The sequence below is a fragment of the Herpailurus yagouaroundi genome, unplaced genomic scaffold (assembly GCF_014898765.1).
Source record: "Herpailurus yagouaroundi ecotype Mexico unplaced genomic scaffold, PumYag 100, whole genome shotgun sequence".
NCBI lineage: Eukaryota > Metazoa > Chordata > Mammalia > Carnivora > Felidae > Herpailurus > Herpailurus yagouaroundi.
The window spans coordinates 69175899-69198262 of record NW_024412391.1 but is presented as its reverse complement, the minus strand read 5'-3'; the positions used below and the strand labels follow the sequence as shown (position 1 = coordinate 69198262).

Sequence of the window (22364 nt, the reverse complement as noted above, 5' to 3'; positions counted from 1 at the left end):
TGACTTTTTTTTTTTAATTTTTTTTTTCAACGTTTATTTATTTTTGGGACAGAGAGAGACAGAGCATGAACGGGGGAGGGGCAGAGAGAGAGGGAGACACAGAATCGGAAACAGGCTCCAGGTTCTGAGCCATCAGCCCAGAGCCTGACGCGGGGCTCGAACTCACGGACCGCGAGATCGTGACCTGGCTGAAGTCGGACGCTTAACCGACTGCGCCACCCAGGCGCCCCTCTATTGACTTTAAGTTATAAAGTCTGACAAATGACAGGAAATGGATATTCATTTAAAATTGAACAGCTGTAACAGATTTGAGAAGGTAGAGTGGAGGGCAGGACTTACTCCAATATTTTGCATAAGAATATATGTGACCTAAGTTCCTATGAATGGCAGTAAATTGTGAAAATAATATTTAGGGTATTAACACATCCTCTTTAAGAAGAGCAGAAAAGAGTTACTTTTTTTGCTCAGTGATTCAAAGGACTGGCTGCATGATGTGTGACTCCTAATAATGGCATTAGATGCTTTGATTTGGGAGTCCGTTTCTGTGAGATGTAGGTACCCTGCTATTATTCTGTAAGTATGGTATAATTTTGGAAATTCTGTTTTTCAGTTTTATTAGCCACATTTGAAGTGTTCAATAGCCATCCATGCCTAGTGGTTACCTTATTGGACAAGGCAGAACATTTCCATCACGGCAAACGGTTCTGTTGAGCATTGCTGGTTTAGATTTCTTTTGGGGAATGGGCACTATGTATAACTGTTAGATTCTTGAGCTAGATCACTCAGTATTCAGGAGGAGAATTCATGTCTTCCTTTTAGATTCCAGGCCATGTCCAATGGATTAACTTAATAATTAGTCTTACTAGGATCCTGGTTTTTATGGAATTTATTGCAACGTCATAAATTTTGATAATATCATTTGTGTTATATTAATGTTTAAGCCGTGTATTAGATTTTTTTTTGTTTTTTTTTTGTTTTTTTTTTGTTTTTTTTTTTTAGAGAGAGAGAGAGAGAGAGAGAGAACAAGCAGGGGAGAGGCGGAGAGAGAGAGGGGGAGAGAGAATCCTAAGTAGTCTCCACACTGTTAGCTCAGACCCCAAACTCTGGGCTCTATCCCACGACACTGGGAGATCATGATCTAAGCCTAAACCAAGAGTCAGATGCTTAACTGACTGAGCCACCCACGAGCCCCTAGTTTATTTTTTTATTAGGCTGTCTCATAGCTACCTCTTGTAAGTTTTTCTCGTCTCTCCCCACATTTTTGTAGTTCACAAACAAATCTGAAAAGCATTGTGTTAGATTGACTATTTGGGTGATCCATTAATGGGAGTTGTTTGTTCTTTGATCATGTACATTTTAAAAATGTAACATAAATTTTTAAAAATGTAACATAAACTATATTTCTACTATGCTCATTAAAATACAGTTTGTTGCTTGTTTTTAAAATCAGTGGCTTAGAACATATATAATTAAAGCCTTTCTACCACACTTTATACCAGGTATTTAACCTAGTTTCATAGAGCATAAGACTCTGTTAATATGATTTGTATCTTATATTCCTGCTTGATGTAAATGCCCTAAAATTTACATTTTTAAGTTACTTATTGCGTTTTTTCGGCAACTTTCATATTCTAAAGTTTTTAAAAACTCAGTATAAAGGAATGCATGCTCCTTAAAAGAATAATGATAAAGTAGCAAAAACGGTGTCACATAAGTGTACCACTTGGAAATGGATAGCCCCATTTTATTTAAAAAAATTTTTTTTAATGTTTATTTACTTTTTTTTTTTAACGTTTATTTATTTTTGAGACAGAGAGAGAGCATGAACGGGAGAGGGTCAGAGAGAGAGGGAGACACAGAATCTGAAACAGGCTCCAGGCTGTGAGCTGTCAACACAGAGCCCGACGCGGGGCTCGAACTCATGGACCGCGAGGTCATGACCTGAGCCGAAGTCGGCTGCTTAACCGACTGAGCCACCCAGGCACCCCAATGTTTATTTACTTTTGAGAGAGAGAGAGAGAGAGACAGAGCACGAGTGGGGGAGGGGCTATTTACTTTTGAGAGAGAGAGCGCGCGCGCACGAGTTAGGGACGGGCAGAGAGAGAGAGAGGGAGATCCAGAATCCGAAGCAGGCTCCAGGCTCTGAGCTGTCAGCACAGAGCCTGACACGGGGCTTGAACTCACAAACCATGAGATCATGACCTGAGCCGAAGCCAGACGCTCAACCAACTGAACCACCCAGGCGCCCCTGCCCAATTTTAAATTGTAACCCTCTCTGCTCTCACTCTTTTATCGAGCCTACTACCTATTCTTCTCCCCTGCTTCATTTTTAATTTAATTTAATTTAATTTAATTTAATTTAATTTAATTTAATTTAGTTTTGTTTTATTTGTTTTATTTTAATGTTTATTTTTGAGAGAGAGAGAGTACGAGTAGAGGAGGAGCAGAGAGAGAGGTAGACACAGAATTTGAAGAGGTTCCAGGCTCTAAGCTGTCAGTACAGAGTCTGACACGAGGCTTGAACCCATGAACCATGAAATCATGACCTGAAGTTGGATGCTTAACTGACTGAGCCACTCAGGCACTGCTCCCCTGCTTCATTTTTTAAAACATAATATTCATCACCATTTAGTATATAGGTTGTCTCACATGATATCATCATTTTTGCACATCACAAAGTTTAGCCACACCAGCATTGTCATATGGTGAATTAATATTCTGTATTTTAATTACTTACTTTGTTTATTGTCTTCTTCCTCTCACTAGAGTATAAGCACCTTGAGGGCAGGAATTTTCTTTCCTTCCTTGGTGTCTCCTTAGCATAGAATGGATACTAAATTCCAGGCTGGGAAGCTATATAGACTTAGAAGCCAGACATTGGAATTCCCTGGAATTTGCAGGACACAGGGAAGACCAGATAAAGGATGGAGGCTATCAACTGGGGAGAAGGCAAATAGCAAAAAAGATCCAGAGATTAAGTGTTTGGGACTAGCTCCCAAAAGCTGAGCATCTGTATATAGGTGTGATTTGGAAAGTCAGATTCCTACGTTTCTGTTTCAATGACTCTTTCCTATCCCTCCTTTATTTTTAAATTTTATTAAATTTATTTTATTTTCTTAAAATTTTTTTTTTAAATGTTCATTTATTTTTGAGACAGAGAGAGGGCATGAGCGGGTAGAGAGAGAGAGAGGGAGACACAGAATCTGGAGCAGGCTACAGGCTCTGAGCTGTCAGCACAGAGCCCAATGTGGGGCTCGAACTCACGAGCTGTGAGATCATGACCTGAGCCGAAGTTGGACACCCAACCAACTGAACCACCCAGGCACCCCTATTTAATTTTTTTAACATAAGAAAAATTTAATAGCATAAGTTGAGGGAGTGACGTAGATGTAGAAATTCCCTCACATTCCTCCTTTAAATCACTATTCCTGTGGATAACCCAGCCTCAGTTTCTGGTTCCTGACAGTTGTAAAGCCTTGATTATCAGTTCTCAAAGAAATGATATGTTTTCCTGTCCATTCTGCCCTAAACTACCTCACTTCCTTTGGAGAAATCTCAGCCCCAAAACATTCTCTTCCTAAAGGCGAAACACATATGGCCATACTTATCAGAGCATGAATACTTTGGAGTACTAAGGGTAAAGCAGAATTTCTTTGGAAATACTGGCAAGAATCTCCATTGGGCATTTTTCCTCTTACTACAATGGAAATTTAAAATTGCAAGAAGTACAGAGTAGAAGATAATAACATAAATGGAGGTTCCTGGGCTGAGGAATATGTGAAGTCCTTTTTTTTTTTTTTTTTTTTTGTTCTGGGATCTATATTACATATGGGTTGCACACAGCTGATTTCTTTATGCTATAAGAGCCAGGATGATTTGATACCAAGTTTTTTTTTCTTATTTTTGTGAAGAATGTTTTTAATTCATGGTTTAAGTTTATATATTGCCTTGTGGTTGTGTTGATTAAGGAGCAGGAAGGTGAAAAATTGAATATGCTCTTCAAAAATTATTTTTCTTATGAGGCAATTCTAGGGTTGTGGAACCGGTGGAGTTTTTTGTTTATTTGTTTTAAACTGGAGGCAAATTAAATAAGTCTCTGTGTAGCTGGATTCCAGTTGCAGATTAGATCCAATAATACATATTTTTAGATTGGAGTGGAAGGAAAAGTATCATTACATAATATTCCTTCTGACTGTTCAGTAAACAGAATTATCTATAACAAAATTATGCAAGAGTTCAACCTTTAAGTTGTAATTTCTACAAAAGGCAGATAAGGAATATAGAATATGGTTAAAAATGAAAAGCACAGCCAGTTCCTGTTTTGTCGAGCGATTTTTAGTTCTTTCATGGGGTCACACAGTTGTGAAATTTCACTCTTTAGGACAGATCAATTAAAAAAAAAACCCAAACCTATGGTCTAGCCTGGTCAAACTGGTCCTGAGGCCACATTGGACCTTTCCAGAGATCAGTGACTGGTGAAACATTTCTGGGAAAGAAGAAGACTCAATGAAGATATTTTATACCACATATGTAATACTGTATATACGTGTGTGTGTGTGTGTGTGTGTGTGTGTGTGTGTGTATACACACACACTCTATATATAATAGTACATAATATATATTACATATGTGTTATTGGAGCAATTCATTCAAGCCAGGTCTTTTCCTATAAGTCTCTCTCCTGTTCTTCAAAAAGTGAATGATTAAACTGCCCAAAGCATTGCACAAATTTTGAAAAAATTTCTTTTCCATACTCCTTGATCCTTTTACAACAGGTGCCCTGACAACACAAATCACACATGTGTAGGCACACCCACACCTGCACCCATACACACCCACATACCCATCCCTACACACCCCACAAAGAAGCAAATACTCCACATGGATATGGTTAGTTGTTTTAGGATGTGAAACATATAATTAGGAAGAGAACCCATCTTTTATAGCCTGTTTTTGGAAGGGGATTCTGTGGTACAGTTCACAGATTTCAGATGATCCTGTTTCTAAGTTTTGACTGTATTTTACATATTCTCTCATTTTTAAAATTCTGATAACAACAAAAATATTTTCTATAACTGAAGATCCTTTTATCAGTGGCATTTTTCCCTATGTGACAGGAGGGAGGTGGGGAGCTGTCAGCAGATGGGGTTGCCCATGCCAAGTGGGAGGTGGTGTAGAGATGTGGGTAGGGGGAGGGGGAGAAGCAGGAACAGGGTCAGACAAGGAACATCCAAATTCTGTTCAAATGGTCAAGTCCAGTTTTGTCTTCTCTCATTTAGCCAATTAGTCACCTTCTAATCATTTGCCAATCAGTCACCTCTTGATTGCTTTCTGCTAGCACTTTTGAATTTGCAGGGAAAGTAGAAATCCCAATGGACAAAAAACAGGGTATGAATCCAATTGGAGTTAGGTCTGGAAGTCTCATTTCCTTAACTATGCTTTATGTACATTGTGAATAAAAATAAGTGATGGGTGCTTGGGGTGCCTAGGTGGCTTAGTCTGATAAGCGTCTGACTCTTGGTTGCGGCTAGTTCAGCTAGTTCAAGCCCCACATCGGGCTCTCTGCTGATAGCACGGAGCCTGCTTGGGATTCTGTCTCCCTCTCTCTCTGCCCCCTCCCCTTTTTGCTTTCTATCTTTCTCTCAAAATAAGTAAAAAAAATCTTAAAAATTAATGAGGTTGGCAAGATAGCAGGACCCAGATTATATAGGGTCTCATAGAGACAGAAAAGACTTTGGATGACAGGCATAGACTCCTGGTTTTCCCCACACCATGATCTTGCATTATTGACTCCTTTCTCCACTAACTTATGATCCTTTATTAATCATATTTAGTTATTGTATATTTTAATGTCTTCCCAAACCGATTTCTTCTGAAGATCTATTCATTAATTTTTTGGCCTGGTATCCTCATACTATTTGTTGTAGCTTTATAAATGTTTTAATATCTAGTATAGAAAAATCTCTCATTAGTTTTCTTTTGTAAACTTTCTTAGATATTTTTGCCTTTTCTAATATGGAAATTTATACTAACTTTGTCAATCTCCTTTTGGAATTTTAATTGAACTGTCACTAGATCTCTATTTTAATTTGGGAAAAGTACATGTTTTTATAGGTACTTATTCTTTCCATCCAATACCATTGTGTTTTTTTTTTTTTTTTTTATTTAAGCATCTATTTTGTCTCTCAGTAAAATTTAGTACTTTGGTTTTTACAGGTTCTGCACATTTCATGTAGAACCTTTTCATAGGAATTGTGGTCTTTGTTGCTACTGTGGATATCTTTCCATGTTTTGTAATTTAGTTATTAATGATATTTAGGAAAGTCACTGATTTGCATACCTTGTTAATTTCTTTAATGTTGCTAGTGCTTTTTATTTGTTTCTCTTGGATTTTCTAGTTTGACAATAACATTACTGGAGAATTATAAAAGTTTTTTCTTTCCAAAGTGTTACTTCATATTACTGTTGCCCATCTTAATGCTTTATCTAGAAGTTCCTGAACTCTATTATTTGGTAATAATAGCATTTTTGTCTTGGTTCTTTCTTTTTTTTTTAATGTTTGTTTATTTTTGACAGAGAGAGAGAGAGAGACAGCGAGCACAAGCAGGGGAAGGGCAGAGAGAGAGGGAGACACAGAGTCCGAAGCAGTCTTGAGGCTTTGAGTTGTCTGCACAGAGCCCGACATGGGGCTTGAACTCACGAACTGTGAGATCATGACCTTAGCCAAAGTTGGATGTTTAACTGACTGAGCCACCCAGGCGCCCCATGTTTTGGTTCTTTTGGGAATGGGAATATGTCTTGTATTCACTGTTAAGTAGAATGTTGATTGTTGATTTTTGAGAGCTAGTCTTTATTATGTTAAAGCAATATCCTATATCTTGTATAATAAGTTTTTTTTTTAAGGGAAACAGTATTGGACTTTATTGAACCCCTTTCTAGTCAATTTGAGTGAACATATTGATGTTCTTATTTGACAACTTTATCATGTTGCATAATTCATCGTTGTAGCCCATATGTTGCTGGCCTTTCTAGTTGTGACTACAGAATGGAATTATACCTCCTGTTTTTATCTAAATTACTATGACATAAGCCCTTACGGGCTTTTCTGCTATAAGTTACCTCTGTCTCCAAGTGTGTTCCTCAACCATTTAGGAGATTTGTTGTTGTCTTTTACCTTGCCCCTCCATTCCTGCCTCTGATAGATCTCCTGCAGTGACTCTCATGACAGCTGCCCTGCTGGGCACAGCTGCCCTCCACCAGTGAAGACTGCTGACATCTGCCAGGAGTGGTCATTCCAAGTACCCACGGGTCCAAACCCACCCACAGGCCTTCTTGTGGAGTCATTGCCACCATAGTAGGAGGGGACAGCTATAGCCTCTACTTAGAGATAGGCAGAGAAAAGGGCAGGTTCTTTTTTTCTCTGGTCCAAGGCACCATACGTTCTGTTTCAGTGTGAAAAGCACTGGGGACATCTACTCTCAGAAAGTGAAATTGGACCCCTAATCTCAGAGTGATGATCTGACTTGACTACCATGGCTTGACAGTATCTTTCCCAAAGTATGACTTATTCAACTCTAAATAATATTCCATGTGTGATGACTGTAGCCTAGAACACCAAGTACATGTCTTTGTCACAGTCTTTACTCCTGCGTGAGGTGAGGAATAGATTAGGATTGTACAGCCCTCCTGCATTCGATCTGGCTCCTTATTTCCCCTGATCCAGTGCTTAGATAAGGATAGACAGTTTTCAGGAAGGGGGCAGGAAGACAAACGCAAACATTGGGCAAACACCGCAGTTAACACCTTGAGGAGAGTGTAATTGCTTTTCTCTGTTGGTTCAGGCTCTCTGAAGAGTTCACAGAACCCCAAGGATTTCCTGGGGGAATCTGCTCCCCCGAAAAGGGAGAGTTGCCCAACTGCAAATTCTAGTTTTTATTTTAGAAAGTTACAACTGATTTTAAGACAGTTTCTAATGTAGAATTTTAAGATCCAGTCTCTTTAGGTACCCTATTACTAACTACTAAAATAGATATGCTGTTCTATTATTAGAATTTTTACATCAGCAATAATGAATGAGATTGTATCAGAATTAAAAAAACTGTATAAAATGAATTTTTTTACTTACAAAAAATTCCTTGAAACACTATCTTGGAGACTATAAGAGTCACATACATATCTTTAGTGTTTAAAAGTCCTTACCTTTATTTTGACTAGTCCAGTAATCTTTTAAAGAGATAAGTCCTTGATAAATAGTCATTTCTTTTTTTCTAATGTTTATTTTTGAGAGAGAGAGTGCTCGTACACGCACGTAAGTAGGGGAGGGGGAGAGAGAGAGGGGGAGACCGCGAATCCTAAGTGGGCTCTGCGCTGACAGGAGAGAGCCTAATGCAGAGCTCAAACTCAGGAACTGTGAGATCATGACTTGATGCTTAACCCACTGAACCACCCAGGTGCCCCAATAAATGATAATTTCTGATGGATATCGATATATTTAAAAAAAAATTTTTTTTTTCAACGTTTATTTATTTTTGGGACAGAGAGAGACAGAGCATGAATGGGGGAGGGGCAGAGAGACAGGGAGACACAGAATCGGAAACAGGCTCCAGGCTCTGAGCCATCAGCCCAGAGCCTGACGCGGGGCTCGAACTCCGGGACCGCGAGATCGTGACCTGGCTGAAGTCGGACGCTTAACCGACTGCGCCACCCAGGCGCCCCGGATATCGATATATTTATCTACTTGTTTTTAAACCAACTTTGGGAAGTTGTATTTTCCTGAAGAATTGTCCACATAAGTTTTATCAGTATATTTTTGTGTATGCTTTTTAGGAAATAACTTCTAAAATTTCTTCTATATCTGTTGTTATATCGTCATTTTCCATGCTTTCGTTTATGCTTATCAGATATAAACTCAAATATACAAACTTTTAGGAACATATTTACCACATAAATTAAGCAATGTGATTATTATTTATTTATTTTTATTTATTTGTTTTTTAATGTTTATTTATTTTTGAGAGAGAGAGAGAGAGAGAGAGAGAGACAGTGTGTGAGTGGGGGAGGTGCAGAGAGAGAGGGAGACACAGAGTCCGAAGCAGGCTTGAGGCTCTGAGTTGTCTGCACAGAGCCTGACACAGGGCTTGAACTGATGAACTGCAAGATCATTACCTGAGCTGGAGTCAGTCACTTAACTGACTGAGCCACCCAGGCGCCCTGCAATTTTTAAAAACAATTTTATTGGGGCGTTTTTACACGTCATAAAATTCATCCCTTTCATGTGTACAATTCAATGATTTTTTTTTTTTAATTTAACTTTACTGGGTGGTGCAACTATCAACATAAGTCAGTTTTAAAGCACTTTTCTTTTTTTTTTTTTTAAGTTTATTTATTCATTTTTGAGAGAGAGGGGTGGGCACAGAGAGAATCCCTAGCAGGCACTGTGCAGTCAGCACAGAGTCCAACCCACAGGGCTCAAACACACGAACTGTGAGATCACAACCTGAGCTGAATCTGACATTTAACCAACTGAGCCACCAAAGGTCGCTCTAGAACACTTTTCAATTCTCCACTAAGATCCCTCATTTTTATTGAAACTTAATCCCCGTTCCTGTCTCCAGCTGCAGGCAATTACTAACCTCCTTTTTATGTCTTTATAAATTTACCTTTTCTGGACATTTCATATAAATGGAATCACACAATATGCATTCTTCTGTCTAGCTTCTTTTATTTGACATGATTTTGAAGTCCATCCCTGATGTAGCATGTCTTCACAGTTCATTCCTTTTTATTGCTGAATATTATTTCCTTTATAGATATATGATATAGATAGATTACGTCTATCCATTCACCTGATGACGGGTATGTAGGTTGTTTGCAGTTTTTGGCAATTATGAATAATGTTGCTATGAACATTCACGTGGAAATCTTTGTGTGGATTTAAGTTTTCATTTAGTTTTATGTTTGTTTTGAGAAATGCTAAACTGTTTTCCAAAGTGGACTTTTGGTTTTTTAATGGTACAGTAACAGCTGTTTTTCTGTAAGTTCTGTTTTACAGGAAGAGTGGTGTCAGGTATAAATAGTTGCTAAGCTTTCAGGTTCTCAATTCCATGTCCATTGCAAGTCTGGAAGGAGCTCCATGCTTCTCATGGTTATGATTTTATGCTCTTTGATTCATAATAAAACTCTACATTTGAAATATATATTGAACTTCTGACACTTTTTAAGGGATAAGATTCTACCATTAGCACTTTATATAGGAATTTTATATAGACCTGATATTTCTTATACCACAGCTGAAATGTATTTCATTTCTGCTCTTTTGTTCTAAGTTGAAAGATGGTCATTTTAAATTCTGACTGCTAACACTAGGCAGAAAGTGTCCTGGGCTTAGCCTAGAATGGCCTTGATTATTAGCTGGGCAGACCTTGACTACAAAGCCCATAGCAAAGGAGAATGGTGGGTGAGGTAGGGGGCATTGGATGTGCCTGGCCAAGAGCCGGAAAGTCATCCAGTACTAAAGCTGAGACCGGGAAAATTGTTTTGAAGGGGGCATCTGGAAGGAGTTCTAGAGGCACACAGGACCGTAGGGGCTGGAGCCTTTTATAGGGTTTGGACGGCCAAACTCATGGGTGGGGAGAAAGCTGTGCAAGGCTCAAGTCAGTCCTTTTATAAAGATGGGTCAGAGCTGAGCAGAGAGTCACCTTCCTATTACTGGTCTGTTTAAGCTTTCTCTTTCTGGTTTGTTTTTAAAAGTACAGCCTTGGCAGATAGCTTCTCCTCTGCTGTCCTGCCTGCTGCTCCCTTGCAGTATATTCAATAAACTTCTTTTAAAAAGGAAAGGGTGCCGCTTGGGTGGCTCAGCTGGTTAAGCATCCCATTTTGATCTTCGCTCAGTCATGATCTCGCAGTTCACTTAGTGAGATCTGGCCCTGCGTCGGGCTCTGTGCTGACAGCACGGAGCCTCGTTGGGATCCTCTCTCACCCTCTCTCTCTCTCTGCCCCTCCCCTGTTTGTGTATGCTTTCTCTCTCTCTCTCTCTCTCTCTCTCTCTCTGTCTCTGTCTCTCTCTCGCGCGCGCACTCTCTTTTTCGAAGTAAATAAACAAACTTAAAAAAAAAAGTACAGCCTTAGTGCAGACTCCTTTGTCTTTCATCTGATTAATATGACCTTGAGATGTTTTTGGCACTATCCCCTCTCTTTTTAATCAGGGAGTCTCGAGATTTCAGCACATTTATGAGTATATTATTTAAATTGTAAATAGAATGATTACATAATTATTTAGTATAACTGAGACTATTAATGGCCCTTGGTGTTTCAAGGAAAATACCACATAAATACTATTTTTATAATTAACATGATTACTGTATATTTCTGTGTTATAGATTTATGTAATTTGCTGGATATAGTAAATATTTTTGATGTGCAGTAATGAAACTTGCAATAAATGTTTTTGCATAATGGCAAAGAAACTCTTTGGAGTTTTTACAGTGATTAGGAGACACATCAAAGATTAAATTATAAGAGTTCACTGCTATTTTTACCCTCGTTGCCAAATTATACAACTCTGTTAAATTATTTAGCAGTGATATGGTAGATACTCCAACTAAGGGGAATTTTGCTGGTGCAATAAATTGGATTCCCTAGACATATTTAATATAAATTTAAGTTTATGATATGGCTGTTAAGATATTAGGTGAACAAAATCTTTGCAAGATGAAAGACTAAATTTGAGTGACTGGACACTTGTTCTTTAATGGCAATATTTGTTTTATGTAAAGACTGTTTGAGGCACCTGGGTGGCTCAGTCAGTTAAGTGTCCGACTTCAGGCTCAGGTCATGATCTCACAATTTGTGGGTTCAAGCCCCGCATTGGGCTCCATGCTGACAGCTCAGAGCCTGGAACTTGCTTGCTTGCTTCAGATTCTGTGTCTCCCCCCTTCTCTCTGCCCCTCCCCTGCTTGTGCTCTGTCTCTCTCTCAAAAATAAATAAGCATTAAAAAAAAAAGACTGTGTTTTAGGGTGGGGTATAAGGTACATATTTTACCGCAGGTGATGCCATCTACATAGAGCTGGCTTGTTGCTCTTTGTCTCTGAAATACATTTCTCATTCATATAAAAGTACATATCAGCTTGTTACCACTCATTGTGAATATGTGTATATTTTCTCATGCTTCAGCTCTTGGCATAGGCTCTCAGCCAATGAGATCTGATGTGGAAGGTTATACTTTACATGCTTGTCCCATGAGTGTTAGCTATAACCGTTGTCAGGGAGTGTGGCCATATTATTCTTTGGTGATTCTTTTATTTTGTCTAAAACCAAAGAGTTTTGACTTCTAATACCTAGAAGTGATAGTGCTAGGCATGCTATACTAAGAAACAAAGAAATATGAATGGCCTGGTCATTAAACATTTTACAGAGGCTTAAGGCTTTTGCTGAAAGTGGGAGAGGATAAAGATCAGATAAAGACCATTTCAAGGAAATGGTCCCAGAATCATGGGGTAAAAATGCAGAGGCAGCAAGGAATGGAAACATGGTGCGATGATAGGGAGGGAGGGGTCATAAATATTGTTGCAGCATGGTGGCCGGTTGGAATTGTATGAACAGTAGCTGGGAGGAATTATACATGGGTGCCTGTTATAAAGCTGGGGGATTTGAGAGAAAGGCACTGGTGTTAGAAGGTGGAGGAGGTAGGGAGCCTGGGTGGCTCAGTCAGCTGAGCATCCAACTCTAGATTTCGGCTGAGATCGTGATTTCACAGTTCGTGGGAACTGCTCAGGTCATGATTTCACGGTTCATGGGATTGAGCCCTGAGTCAGGCTCTGCGCTAACAGCATGGAGCCTGCTTGGGATTCTCTTTCTACTTCTCTCTGCTCCTCCCCCACACATCTCTCTCTTTCTCTCAAAATAAACAAATGAACATTAAAAAAAAAGGAGGTAGAAGAGGGTCAGTACCATATCCTCTGATACTGAGAAGGCACTATGAGATCAAAAGAATGAAGGAAGTCGCTCCGTAATGGTTAGACAGAGTTTTATTCAGGGTACCTTACTGATGAGGGGGGATTGGGTGGACAGATGATCCAGGCTGTACACAGCTCTTCTCTGCAATTCTCCTTTAGTCCGGACCTTAATCCCCAGCTTTCATAGAGCAAGGGGCATGGTGGTGGGCTGTTGAGTGGTTATCTAAAGTGGTGCCATCCTGTGTGCCAGAAGATGTAACTAATTATCTCAAGTAGGGTCTTTTGTATGCCAGTTGTCTTTGCTAGTTGCCTGAAGTGGCACCTTCTGTGCCCCAGATGATCTCTACTAGTTGCTTGAAGTGGCCTGTTATGTGCTCCTTTCTAGGGAAGATCAGAACAAGCCTCCCCACATTCTAGTCAGGGCATACATTAACTTCCACAGGGCCTAGAACACATAGTCCTGAGGGAGGTCACTGCATGGGCATGAACAAGATGGAGGGCCAAAGATGGAGTCAGTGTTGTTAGCCCTCCTACAACCGGAATGCTCCTCTGTAAGGACTATGCTGGAATAACCCTGTGCAGGACCTTTTGCATAACTGTATTCCCATATTTTGGGGTGTATCCCTTGCTCTTGCAAGGAAGAAAATTAGGAGAATTCTCTTTTTTTTATTTTTATTTAAAAAAATTTTTTTTAATGTTTTATTTATTTTTGAGACAGAGACAGAGCATGAATGGGGGAGGAGCAGAGAGAGAGGGAGACACAGAATTGGAAGCAGGCTCCAGGCTCTGAGCCATCAGCCCAGAGCCTGATGCAGGGCTTGAACTCACGAACCGTGAGATCGTGACCTGAGCTGAAGTCGGATGCTCAACCGACTGAGCCACCCAGGCGCCCCTAGAAGACTTCTCTTATGGTAGGATATGCATTAGATTAATGTTTATGGCAGGGCATTTACGTATGAATTGAATATTTAAATTCAAGTAATCTCTACATATTTTATTTTAAGAAAACCTTGTGGTAACTGAACTCATAGTAACTTCAGTTTTATCCTACTCAGACGTGTTGGAGAGGTAAGGCCAATACAAGCATAAGACATTTGCGGTCTTTCTGGAGGTTATTCTTTGAGCTGCCTTGCTCTTTTCTCCTCCTCTGCTTCTCAGAGGATCAACAGCCCTTTTTAGCAATGGTTAAAACAGCAGATGGGCCTCTTCAATTCAGGCATACATTTCCCTCTCCAGTAGACATGATAAAATAAGAGTTATAGATAACTTCTTCTTAGTCTTAGTGTAGAGATTTTTGCTTTCCCTGTATATTCTTTAAAAAAAATATTTTTTAATGTTTATTTTTCAGAGAGAGAGATAGAGTGTGAGTGGGAGAGGGGCAGAGAGAGAGGGAGACACAGAATCTGAAGCAGGCTCCAGTCTCTGAGCTGTCAGCACAAAGCCCATCGATGGGGATGGGGGTGGGGGGTGGGTGGCTCGTACCCACAATCCACAAGATCATGACCTGAGCTGAAGTTGGACACTTAACCGACTGAGCCACCCAGGCGCCCTCTTTTTTTTTTTTTTTAATGTTTATTTATTTTTGAGAGAGAGAGAGGACAAGCAGGAGAGGGTCAGAGACAGAGAGGGAGACACAGAATCTGAAGCAGGCTTCAGGCCCCCAGCTGTTAGCACAAAGCCCAGTGCGGGCTCTGACTCGTGAACTGAGAGATCATGTCCTGAACAAAGTTGGACGCTTAACTGACTGAGCCACCCAGGCGCCCCTCCCTGTATATTCTTTTAAAAGAGAGACTATAAGGGCGCCTGGGTGGCTCAGTCAGTTAAGCGTCCAACTTCAGCTCAGTTCATGATCTCATGGTTTTGTGAGTTTGAATCAACCTTGCATCAGGCTCTGTGCTAAAGGCTCAGAGCCTGGAGCCTGTTTCAGATTCTGTGTCTCCTTTCTCTGCCCCTACCCTGCTCCTGCTCTGTCTCTTGCTGTCTCTCAAAAATAAATAAAAACATTAAAAAAATTTTAAAGAAAAATAAAAGAGACTATAGTGGGGTGCTTGGGTGGCTCATTCGGTTAAGCTTCCAGCTCTCGGTTTTGGCTCATGTCATTATCTCATGATTCATGGGTTCAAGCCCTGCGTTGGGCTCTATGCTGACAGTGTGGAGCCTGCTTGGAATTCTCTTTCTTTGCGCCTCCCCTGCTGATGTTCTCTCTCTCTCAAACTACTTAAATAAGCAAACTTAAAAAAAAAATAAAAGAGAGACCATAGTGCAAAAGAGAAAAAAAAAAGATTTTTCCCTAAAATAAATCCATTCTTTTTATTTGCTTTCTCTTGTCCCAAGGGAAGAATAATTAGCAAATGAATGATTAATCTTGCTGTTAGCTTATGCTTTATTTCCAGAGTCAAAAGTTACAAACAGTCAAGCTTTACCCCTTAAACAGATGCATTTTCGCATGGGATTTTAAGTTTGGTTCTTTAAGGTTAAGTATATGATGTAGGATATTTCAATGAACTTACGACATACCATTAGGCTTTCATTTATGAATGGGCTGTTTAATCAAAACATCTTTTGGAAGAAAACAATTATGGAAAGTTTGCATGTTTATTAAATAGAAACAGATGGAAAGCTTAGATAACTCATTTTTTTTTAGTGCATATATAAAAACACCTAAGGTTGAACTTTATTTAAATCATCATTGTGTTTCATAATTATTCACACATATACACATATATCTTTTTCATATTTGACTTACTTATATGTGAAGTAGGTATTTCAACAAGCTCTAGAGCTGAGGTTATTCAATAGGAATAATGTAAAACAATTACTCTATTCAGTTTTGTATTTTATAACCCTACTTTATTTGATGCAACATAAACAGGGAATCATGTGATATGCCTCACAATTTATTATTTATTTATTTATTTATTTATTTATTTATTAATTTTTACTTTAAGTAAGCTCTGTGCTCCACATGGGACTTGAATTCACAACCCTGAGGTCCAGAGTTGCATGCTCTACTGATTGAGACAAGCACCCTCTCACAAGTTTTTAAAAGTTTTTATGTATTTATTAAAAAAATTTTTTTTAAATATGAGATTTATTGTAAAATTGGTTTCCATACAACACCCAGTGCTCATCCCAAAAGGTGCCCTCCTCAATACCCATCACCCACCCTCCCCTCCCTCCCACCTCCCATCAACCCTCAGTTTGTTCTGTTTTTAAGAGTCTCTTATGTTTTGGCTCTCTCCCTGGAGAGTGTTATGCTAAGTGAAATAAGTCATACAGAGAAAGACAGATGCCATATGTTTAAAAATTTTTAAGTAACTTCTCCACCCAATGTGGAACTCGAACTTACAACCCCGAGATCAAGGGTTGCACCTTCTACCAACTGAACCAGCCAGGTACCCCTAAGTTTTTATTTAAATTCCAGTTAGTTAACACACAGTGTAGTATGTTTTAGGTGTACAGTACAGTGATTCAACACTTCATATAACACCCAGTGTTTCTTTTATTATTTTTTAATTTTTAAAAATTTTTAATGTTTATTTTTGATAGAGAGCGTGAGTGGGGGAGGGGCAGAGAGAGAGGGAGACACAGAATCCAAAGCAGGTTCCAAACTGTCAGCACAGAGCCTGACACAGGACTCAGACCCATGAACCATGAGATAATGACTGAGCCAAAGTTAGACGCTTAACCGACTGAGCCACCCAGGTGCCCCTAATGCCCAGTGTTCTTAAATAATTTTTAATCCTGATTTTTTTTTTTTGCCAAATGATTAGTTTAGGGGGGAAAAAAGGGAAAGAAAGGAAAGTTGACAAAAAGAATTTAAATTTGGGGAGCCTGGGTGGCCCAGTTGATTAAGCATCTGACTCTTGATCTCAGCTCAAGTCTTGATCTCAGGGTCATGAATTCAAGCCTCACATTGGGCTCTATGCTGGGTGTGAAGACTACTTTTTTTTTTTTTTTTTAAAGGATACCGTTTTCTGGAAATATTTATTGAAAAATTTTGTGCAGACACCAACCCTTGTTGGCTAGTTTTATGTTTTTACATTGTGACTGATTAAAACTTTTATTTATTTTAAGTGTTTTTAAAATATTGAAATGTAGAGAGTGCCTGAGTGGCTCAGTGGGTTATGTGTCTGATTTCTGTCATGATCTTGTGGTTCGTGGGTTCGAGCCCCGCATTGGGCTCTGTGCTGACAGCTCAGAGCCTGGAACCTGCTTCAGTTTCTGTGTCTTCCTCTCTCTCTGCCTTTCCCCGCTCACACTGTGTCTCTGTTCCTCAAAAAAGAAATAATATAAAAAAATGTTGAAATGTATATACATATATATAGAATAGTCCAAATAATACCTATGAATAAGTATAAAATATAAAGAGAATATCAGTTTAACCACTACCCAGGTATGGAATGTTACCAGTGTTCTCCAAATCTGTAGCATGCTCTCTCCTTCCCTAACAGTAGAAACAACCACCCTGACTTTTCTGATAATCATTTCAGTGATTTTCTTTATAGTTTTATCACCTATTTATGCATCCCTAAACACAAAGGTACATCTCTCTCTCTCTCTTTAAAAAAATTGGAATGTAGGATGGACTTGTGGATTTTTATTTATGCAATGTTTTCATTCAATTAGTTATTACTCTTTATGATGTTCAAATTGTCCCAAAGTTGGCTCGTGGGAGCCCTTTCATTTTGGCTCCTGTGTCCCTTTGACATATTAATGACCCCATTAATATTTAAGGGCTTCTTTGCTTTCTGGGACAACAAGAAGGCTTTCTTTCATATGGAACAACCAGGTTCACTTTTAACTTTATAACAGATTTCTGTTTTTGTATGGTGACTAGTTTATGATACTTGTTATTTTGCTATTTCAATTTTATGTCATTATCATCTATAAAAAATTTTTTTTAATGTTTATTTATTTTTGACAGAGAGAGCGAGAGAGCAAGAGCATGAGCAGGGGAGGGCAGAGAGAGAGGGAGACACAGAATCCAAAGCGGGCTCCAGGCTCTGAGCTGTCAGCACAGAGCCCGATGTGGGGCTCGAACTCATGAGCTGTGAGATCATGACCTGAGCCGAAGTCAGACACTCAACCTACTGAGCCACCCAGGCGCCCCTATCATCTTATTAATATTTCAGTTGTATTGCATTATCATCTCGTTAAAACCCAAGACTGACAGCTATCACTTACTCTTATTTTTAATCAAATGTTGAACCAATGCATGAATCAGTGACAAAAGTATTTTAATTACTTGTTTTGGGGGAGGATTACCTTAAACATAACAATTAAATTAAGCAAAATATAGGATCTCAGATATGGCTGTTTTCAGAATATCATGGTAGTTAACCGTATGTGGGGGTTGAGGTAATAGGAATTTGAAGAAACAATGGAGTTGAAACAGTCAATTAAAAGAGAACTATATTTGTTTCCCTACCCAAAGTAAAATTCTTAATGTCTTTTTCTCTTCCAACGAAAAGATTTGATTGAGATCTGTATGCCCTAATCCGATTTAACTGAGATCAGAGAAATGATCTTTTTGTTCAAGGTATTTTTGTCCATGTGGAGGAAACAAGACCTATACAGTGATGTACAATGGAAGCTGATCAAAGCCGTTTCTAGTTGTATAATCCAGGGAGAGAATGAACAGTTTTGCCAGTGTTCTGGGAACACGTCACAGAGAAAATATTTTTCTTCCTGAATTTTAAACCATGTAATATTTTATGAGGGCAAGGATTTTGTAAAACAGAGAAAAGGGACAGAACAATGATATGGTGATGTGAAAGTGCTCTGGGCAGAGTTGTATCAAGTTCAGAGAGCCAAAGAAGGCTAGGAGGCCAAGTTGCTTCATTAGGCTGGGGCTTAACTAGGTGAGGTCTTGCATTGCTAGACCAAGGAATGTGGACTTTATGTGATTGGTAGTGGAGGACTGTCAAAGTTTTTACATGACTTAAGTCTTAAAATCAGTAGTGTGAAAGAAAACTTTGATGGTAGTATGGAAATTTGATTAATCATGAAAACAAAAACCTGGTAAAAACCTGTTTTGAGTTACTTAATAAGTTTTCTTTTATTAGTGGTTTTGATTTTCAAAATAATTCCTGACTCACATAGGTAGTATTACTTTTTAACTCTACCATAGGTGGTGATTTTCTTATGGTACTGTGAAATTGTTTTCTTATAGCACATTTTGGTAATAAATTAGTTAGGATGCTATGGGCTAAAAGTGAAAGTCAAAGAGTCTTACATAATAGAAGATAATCTCACATAACTATAAATCCAGAGGCTGGGCAGCTCCAGCCTCTGTGACTCTAGCTTTGAAGCTTGCCATTCTCGTGTCCAGAAGAGCCAAAAAGACCACCTCTCCTCCTTTTCATTGTAGCAAATCATGAAACCTTTAAACTGAAATTTCCAAAGTCTTGTTGGCCAGAACTGGGTCAAATCTTCTGCTAACCTAGTCTTTGGCAAAGGTGAAGGTATCTCTGTGATTTGTTAATACTAATCAGGATCATTCTGGAAGTGGGGTGAGTTCATCTTCCCCCTGTCTCATGGGAGAAGGTAGGCTATCTGACCCATTCTGGATTCTGTTAGCTAGTGCCATGTGGGGTAGATATTAGAGAGATAGCCAAGAAGGTCTGCCAAAGAAAGAACTTATTTATTGAAGGTGACCTTCAAAGAATAGATTGCAGTGCTATATCGTAATACTGCTGCTGAGTTCATTCCACAGACTTGCTGAAATCAGAACCTTCTGGTCTTCTAAATGCACACCCTTTCTACTTGAGCCAAGAGAAGCTCCCATTACCAAAAAGTAATGTGTCATGAGACAGTAAAACCTAGGAATTCTTACTGGATTTTATTAGTTGGTTTTGATAATCCTATATATATCTTATTATCCATATCCACTGAGACCCTGTAATAAATTGCTTTAATTTTTTCTCATTTTAGTAACTTTTGCCCTAAGTAGCTGAATAATCAGATTAGAAGTATTGAATGTCTGGTTGCCCAAGAATAGTCTTAGGCATTATTAGCCTTCCAGCTGCCAGGCTCTGGACCCCACCTGAGCCAGTAGCTTCCCTCTGTAAGGAAGTCAGTATGCCTCAGGCGTTTTCAGCATTGCTTTGCCCCTTCCACCATCTTACCCATCATGTGCAATCTGTCCTGCCCTGTTGGGTGGTCACTTAACTAACTTTGTCCTGTTAATCACCTGTTCACTGATGAATTAGTCCATGCTTGTGTGTTGGCTTTTTCTAGTCCCCTTCTTGGTCTATATATGTGACTTTTTAGAGGTGTTCCTGCCCCTTAGGAGTAACTCAGTGGATTGACTAAATGTTGGTATTTCAGTCCAGCTAGGAAGACAGGGAACAGTTTTGAGCACTGTGAAATCTCTTAAATCTTACTGCACAAAAAGCATGATCTACACAGAATTAGCCCTAGTCAAAGGATAATTAGGGCCCATGAACCCAAATATACACCAGACTTGACTGAGAGATTCCGAATACTCACACAATTAATCATTTAGAGGAAGAACAAAAATCATTTTAACAATGAAAGATTCTCAGTTTCCTGATATACAGTAACATAGTAAGAAAAACTCCTCCTCTTTTCACAAAAATTATTTGAGTAGTATTTTATTAATTAAAGTGAATTCCATAGTGACAATGGTTGATTGTCATTCTTCAGCCAGACTTTGTGGAGATCAGGTATCCATTGTCACTTGAGTAATCTTTTTGCCCCATTACTTTTTGCCTCTCTAGATCTAATATTGATGTGGATCTAATTCATATCTCTTCTTAAAAAAATATTTTTTTCTGGCTGTGATCCCATTCTGTTTCCTCTTCTAAGGCTTGGTCCAGATTCTAGTAGAAAACAAAGCTTAATAGACATCACAGAAAACCCCAGTTATCACTTTGCTGTGTACTTTGCATTTAAAGTGCATAATTACACAAACTTCTTCAAATAAAAATTATCATGTGCATAGATAGTCTCTAAAGCCTAAGTAGTAAAGTGGCTTTGAAACAGCCCTTTGGCAGTGTTTTTTTAAAGGCCTTTTAGTTAACCAGTAACACATGGTTATGGATATGAATACCAGAAGATTTTAGAGAAATAACAGATGTGGATTTATTCCTTCCTCTGCAAAAATTATCTTGGGAATTACAGTGTCTTGATGGAGAGGGTTAGGGTTTTCCCTCATGTGTGCCATTGATTGCTACTGAGCAATGCCCAGAAGAGCTGGACATTTCGATGTCCAAAAGGGCTCTTCTCGAAGGCCATAAACTAGTCTGCAAACCCACTCCCCCAAGAACATCTTCCCTCCACGATTATCCTAGCTATTCAAAATCAGTTTCTACATTACTGTCTTTCTTGTTAACAGCTTTCCTCAGCTTTCCTCAGTGATCTCAACTATGGCTGCATATTACAATTATTTGGAGAGTTTGAAAAACTGCCAGTACTTGGGGTTCACCGTAGACCAACTAGTTCAGTGGTTTTGCAGTGTGATCCCTGGACCAATAGCATCCACATCATCTGGGAACTTGTTAGAAAGGAACGTTCAGGGACCTCACGCAGACCTACTGAATCAGAACTTCTGATGGGTGGGACCCAAGAAACTGTTTTAATAAGCCCTCTGGGTGATTTTTGATGTATGTTCAAGTTTGAGAGCCACTGTTGTAGTGTTTTTTCCCTCTGACATTCACCTCATGCCATTAATTTTTTGTCATAATCTTGATATAGTCCAGACACCAGCCCAACCCTGTACTTATATGCCACTTAGCCTCTTACATATATTCCAAGATGAACTTTTTATTGAAGTTCTCAGTAATTAAAAACTCTTTTCACTCATATTATAATAAAGGTAATGTCTTCTGGACAAGTTTTGCTGAAAACTATGAACAGTTTTGTTGTTGGTGTCTTTTTTTTTTTTTTTTTTTAACTATAACCTTGGCTATTACAAATTGGGTTGAAGAAGATTCCCCTGGGCTCTGTGTAGCTTCCTTTGATCTGATGTATTATATTGAGCTGGAAAATGGCAATTTGGCCACTCAGCGAGTCACCATGAGTTTGTTTTGCAATAAGAGGGACGTGGCTGTGACACCAGGTTATTTGGGATTTTAGATCTGGTAGTAGGCATGACATTCTGGAAGTTCACAATATAGGGGCACTTGGGTGGTTCAGTCTGTTAAGTATGTGACTTCAGTTCAGGTCATGGTCTCACGGTTTGTGAGTTCAAGCTCTGCACCGGGCTCTGTGCTGTCAGTGCGGAGTCTGCTGCAGATCCTCTGTCTCCTTCTCTCTCTTCTCCCTCCCCTGCTCCTGCATGCTCTTTCTCTCTCTGTCTCTCTCTGTCTCTCTCTGTCTCTCTCTCTCTCTCTCTCTCACACACACACACACACACACACACACACACACACACACACACACAC

At 39.1% G+C, this 22364-nt stretch overlaps 1 protein-coding gene across 23 annotated transcripts in view; it reads left to right on the top strand.

The window, feature by feature from the left end:
- Positions 1-22364, top strand: part of ADAM22 (ADAM metallopeptidase domain 22) — a 237791-nt gene that overhangs the window by 42341 nt on the left and 173086 nt on the right. The window lies entirely within an intron of this gene.